The following is a 6,004-nucleotide window of genomic DNA, read 5'->3' on the forward strand; positions in this document are numbered from 1 at the left end:
TATCCCACTCCATAGTGAGGAAGACTGATTGGCACATTGGATATCACATTCCCATGCCCTTGGTGCCCTGTACACCTCTTTCAGCTGCAAATATGTGTACTTAAAGGAAATCAAAAAAACTGTAAGAGAGACTATCTGACTAAAAAGCCCTCAGTTCTTTACAAAACCAAGTTTACACACACTTCTCTCTTTCTCGAGTTTGTCTCTCTCCACCAGCCCACAATTCCTAATTTTCCACTTGCACAGTGTTTGCATTGCACTGGTTCAGCTCACTCTGCCCCCCTCTCTGGATTGTTTCTGCTCCCTTTTACAAGCGAGCCTAATTACCATCGTTAATGGGAGTTTGGAGTCATTTACACAGCTGCTTAGGGAAAGCAGTCCAACAGCTCTTTGAGATCTCCAGCAAAGCTGTTCTTGCCTCTGACACCTCAATATCAGGAACTACTTGCACCCTGAATCCTTGAGGGAACATCTCTGAAGTGCAGCCCAGTGATCCAGGTGTGCTGAAGGTGGAAGGATTCCCTCTCATTGCAGCCTCAGAAATCTGAGCTCCCTGGTTTGGCCAGCACTCAACCGAACCAAGCTACAATTTTCTACAATTTCTACAAACCACACAAGGGCTGTGCTAGAGGAAAGCTGCTAAAATTCCAAGCACAGCTCTTCAGAGGCTGCGTTAAATTTGTAACAACCAAGGTGCTGTTTTGGTTCTAGTGCTGAAGTTGCTGTTTTGCAAAGTTAAATGTGTTGCACCAAGGTCTTTATCCTACTGCTATTTATACTAGATTTTCAAGGAGAACACCATATAATGAACTTGGTGAAAGAGTTCATTTCAGACACCTACAAAACATATTTTCGTGTTAGCAAGAATATGCTTCAACCATTTAAACTCTAAGGAATTTTTGCAGTGTCAGAGGTTGTGTGCTTTTTGCAGATCCTTGCAATAAATAATAACAGGTTTTCTTTGTTTTGTTTGGGTTTCTTTCTTTTTGTGTTTGTGTGTTAATTTATTTTACTCTGAGGGAGAAAACAAGGTTTGAAACATAATTTTAGACATTACTTTGTCTTACTTTCAGTGCTCATAATGCACAGTTACATTCATTATGCTCATTCACAATTCAGAATTTTAGAACTCAGGGGAGGAACCATTAAGTCACTATAAAGTATTTAAGGACATGGTGCCACCTGCATTTCAGGCATTTAACTGCAGATTTAACCAAAGATCTTGTGATTTCAAAATCAGAGAATATTATTAGAGCCAAGAGCTTTTGGCTCTTATTCTCTCGTGGTAGGATGCATTTCAAATCAACATTGCATATGCATGGAAAATTTCAATTATTAGTTCTGTATCAATCAAGAAGACAAGTAACCAGCATGGTTTCTTCTGATATCTGGTAGTCCATTGTGACAGTCTGTAGATGATTCATGTCAGAATTTGACAATGTGAGAGATTTTAGAAATAATTTTATGCCACTGCAGTGAGCTGACAGAGCCATCCTGCCACAATGTGTGACAAAATTTTTTTGCCACGGGAAGTAATTCTTAAGTGTCCTTGGGTTGGTTGGGTTTTTTTTAATTGGTTGGTTTTGTTGTTCTTGTTTTTGCCTTCTTCAGGTTAAGAGCTAGAAGTGTGTATTATAAATTGATATTCATCAGATACCCAGAAAAAAATTTTAAAAAGAAGAGGAAAAAAAAATAAAAAAGGTTGAGGGAAAGAGATGTGCGAGTTCCAGTTACATTTCTGAAAGGTAATATTTTTTATGACTGGCAGAACATTTTTCCCCAAGATGGAAAAGGGCATACTCATCTAAAGAAGATACAAGAATCCTCTTTTCTTTTCAGATTGTTAGTGGTACAGCAGCCAGAAAACTTGCTTGACACAAGATGCTGAGATTTCGACCTGCACTCTAACTCAAGCAATACATCTGCTTCATCTGCCTCTCTGGTATATCAATTAAATCTCTTGACTATTTCCTTCCCCTCAGGGACTCTACTTTTCCAATGAGTCCTCTGGTTCTCATTATAATTTTGAGAAATCTTCATTTTGTCTCATTTGATTTCATCTCAGTTGGCAATCAAAGCAGCTTTTCCAGGCAGCTGCTGAACAGGCTGGGGTGCAGCAGCATCAGCCCCTTCCCCAGGGAATTTACAGCTTCAGACTAGAGCCAAAACCCCAAACTGCTGTGGAAGAACAAAGTGAATGGGAAAAAGTAAAATTAAACATGACTTTTTGTGACAAAGTCAAATTTATACACACAATTCTCTTTGTGTTGTTAATTGTGCAGGATGCAGGTCTGGGGAAATATGAAAAATTCGAGGATGACTTGTGTTGTCTGAGTTAAAATCTCCTTCAGCCTTCAGACTGACATTTGTATTCTCAGAAGAGGGTTGTGCAGGCCCTAGAGAACCAGCAATATAACCTATTTTATTTTTTTTCTGGGTTCAAAATCAGGAACTCTCTCCCTGGAGGAGGAGGAGGAGGAGGAGGAGGAGGAGGAGGAGGAGGAGGAGGGTGCTGTAGTACTGCTTTAGCAATCAATTTCAATAATGCAACAGTAATAACAACAATCATCACCACAAAAAACACCACCAACAAGAATAAAACCAACAAAGCATTATTACTACTACTACTACTACTACTATTATTATTATTAGTAGTAGTAGTAGTAGTAGTAGTCCTCTAATGGAAATAGACTCAGAGAGCCAGCATGTATTTAAGTAAAGGAATGTAGAACAATGTTTATGACACCATTGTCATGGGGCACACTGGCATATAATTCAACAAAATTTACAATGCATTATGGCTACATGTTTTTAATAATGTGGACAAATCCTAATAGCATTGAAGTATATAAGTATTCATCAATAAGTATATGTTAATTTAATATAATAATATATTAATAAGTATATATTTCCTTTTTTGTTAAGTCTGTACATTCTTCTGTCCATTTATTCCTTTCACATATCCTGAATTGCTGCCTGATTGGTGGTTCTGTCACATAAAAAACTTTATTTTTTTAAAATTGGGAGTTCTGTCTCTTAAGCAAGAATACTATAAAAGGGCCATTTTCATTGGACATTTCTCTCAATATGAAAAAGCTTCCCATTTAAATATTTTCTTTATGATAAAGGATGTTTCTGCATATGTTTAATTCATAAACGTACTCAATAATTTTAATTTTCACAAACGTAGTTTTTTTTCTTTAAAGTCTTTTGGTCCCAGTCAGATAAATAGGAAAGATTAATTACTTCTGTAAAATTCAGCTATAAATTATGTATGGCTCTAATATGGAAGTTTACTACTTTTCAAGGGTTTTTTTGGGTTTTTTTTGGTTTTTTTTTGTTTGGACCTTGTTTTCTTCTTTTATAAGCAGTCAAATATTTCAGTATCTTGCAGATTAGGAAAATCTGGTAAATTCATTCACTAGTATTGTTATGGTGTATGAAACCTATTAAATAGTAAGCTTTTGTAGCTTTGGTAATCAAATTGGCAATATTGAGCACTGCAGCTAAAGAACAACATTAATTCTCAAAATCCTTCTTTTCATGATGCAGATGGAAGAGGAGAAAAAAAAGGCAGAAGCCGGCAAGAGCAACCAAAGATACTTTTTACAACAAAATTTTGATCATTAAACTTTAAGAAGTTGGCAACTGAAATTCAGCTTTTCTACCATACATATGCATGCAAATAAGAATGACCCATTTACAACACAAATTTTTCTCTGTGCCAAAACAGCTTCTTCAGCACTGACAAGGTTTTAATTCACTTTTACAGTCCTCAGAGTAATACAAGAATACTGTATCTGAAATAAAAAAAAAAAAAAAAGCCTGAAGAAAAGTCACGTTCCATCAGTTGGATAGGGAAGACTTATGCTTCAATGCCAAATGTTATTTGTTGACTCACATATCATTCCTACGTCTGGCAACTAAAGGCCCTGGAGATAAAACAAGTGCCTCCCAGCCCACCAGTCCTTTAGAGAGTTTTTATTTTTTCCCTGTTTATCTGATTGTGCCTGATACAGAACAGGGGGAATGTCTGATCCACCCAGAGGCTGAGCTGCCACTCAGAGGGACCTGGCCAGGCTGGAGAGTTGAGTGGAGAGAAACCCAGTGAGGTTCTTCCCCCAGGGGCACGGGCAGGGCCAGCAGGGCCTGGGGGTGCCGGGGGTGCCGCTGGGGGCCGAGGTGGCCGTGAGGTGACCGAGAGTCCTGGGACCCCGGGGAGCCCGGGTGTGAGGGAACGGGCAGAGGTGAGGGAGGGGATCCTGCCCCTCTGCCCCGGCCAGCTGAGGCTCCTGTGCAGCGCTGCCTCCAGCCCCGGGCTCCTCAGGCCAGCAGAGCCCAGGAGCTGCCGCCCAGGGCCCAGGGGAGGCCGCACACAGCATTTGGGCTCTGCAGCAGCTCCAGAGGCTGCGGGAGCCGGGCCCGGCCAGGCCGGAGAAGGGAAGGCCCAGAGGGGATCCCGTGGATCCACACAAACATCTCCGAGAGCTGCCAGAGGATGGGGCCGGGCTCTGCCGGGCGCTGCCGAGAATAAAATAAAGGGCAGCGAGCGGCAGCCCGGCAGGAGGAAGAACTTGTGTCCATGGAGGGGCAGAGGCCTGGAACAGCTGCCCAGGGAGGGCCTGGAGTGTCCCTGTGTGGAGCCATGGCAGCCCCAGCTGGGCACGGCCTGGGCTGAGGGAGCTCCACAGGAACCTTCCTAAACCAAACTATTCTGGGATTCGGTGATTTGGATCTTATTTGATTCTTTCTGGTTCTAACATAAGAAAACACACCCTTTACACCGAGATTCAACAAAACTCATTGGAGAGTAAAAATCGCACCTGTACCTGATCCATCTTAGACTCCCAAAGCTGTACTGCCCCACTGTGAGTTGCACAAAGGAAATTTGCTGCATCTGCCTAGTTCACATAATTTTGTAAATACTTGGATATGAATTACGTACCAATGATGATCTGAACAAGTCCTTTTAATTTTTGGAAAAAACTAATGACTTGATTTAACATATTCAGTTTGGATTGCAAACGCATAATTTCTTTGTTAAATTTTAGAGAATTTGAATTTCAGCAAGTCCTACCCAGAAGGCATCCAAAGTTTTACTCTCATTCATCCAAAATGCTTCAGTTTTAGGGTTTTGGTGGGTTTTGTTTTGTTTTTTTTGTGGTTCTTGCTTTGTTTTTTTTTGTTTGGTTGTTTTGGGTTTTTTTTTCCATGAGTTCCTGATTTTGTTTTAACTTTGACACTGTCTTTGGTTTTTTTGGTGGTTTTTTTTTTGTTGTTTTTGTTTGTTTGTTTGTTTGTTTGTTTGTTTTTTGTTTTATTTTCAACAAGATTACTTCCTTTGATGAACATTTCTTACCCCTTTTTCCTGTTTGATGTAAGACTTGTGGGGGGCCACACTCCCACAGTAACTTCAGGATTTTTGTTTTCAACTATTTGAAGTAACTTCTAGAGTCTGGATGGTTATATGCCCTAAAACTTTGGGAAGATCAGTTATCAAATATAGACAATTATATCTCCCCAATGGACAGGAAAAAAAACCCACAAATTTCGACAGCGATTGCTCACACTGGTGAGAAGGTGCTGAATAAACAAAGTACAGGGGTAAGGAGATCTTTCTTCATGAAAAAACAAACAAATTAAATTAAAAATAAAAATAAATTAAAAAGAAAAAAATACAAATAAGAAAAGTATTTTCTAAATAATAAAAATGACAAGAAATAAAAAGAAAAATTGAGATGCTTCCATGGGAAGACTGGTCAGACACTCATTCCTTTTACTTGCAGGGCCACAGAAAATAACTAGAAACACCATCAAAGACTGAGAAATGTAAAGAGAGGACATAAATGCATTTAAAGGAGTATGAAATATTGTGGTACAGAGGAGAAATAGGATAAATTGTGAGAAGGTGATGACATGATGGCACTGCAGTCTGGCTTTATAGTGGAGGACAGATATTTTCATGATTGGAGTGTCACGGAGACATTGCAGTTAATTTTGGCAG

General features: G+C 39.7%; 1 long non-coding RNA gene across 1 annotated transcript; it reads left to right on the plus strand.

Annotated features, from left to right (window-relative positions):
• The first annotated feature begins 1,357 nt into the window (after positions 1-1,357).
• Positions 1,358-3,903, plus strand: LOC147647975 (uncharacterized). Its single transcript, XR_015280533.1, has 3 exons — positions 1,358-1,745; positions 1,840-1,942; positions 3,553-3,903. It is a non-coding gene; the product is annotated as an uncharacterized LOC147647975 (long non-coding RNA).
• Positions 3,904-6,004: the final 2,101 nt, after the last annotated feature.

The sequence above is a fragment of the Cyanistes caeruleus genome, chromosome Z, assembly GCF_971803275.1.
Source record: "Cyanistes caeruleus chromosome Z, bCyaCae1.hap1.1, whole genome shotgun sequence".
NCBI classification, from domain to species: domain Eukaryota; kingdom Metazoa; phylum Chordata; class Aves; order Passeriformes; family Paridae; genus Cyanistes; species Cyanistes caeruleus.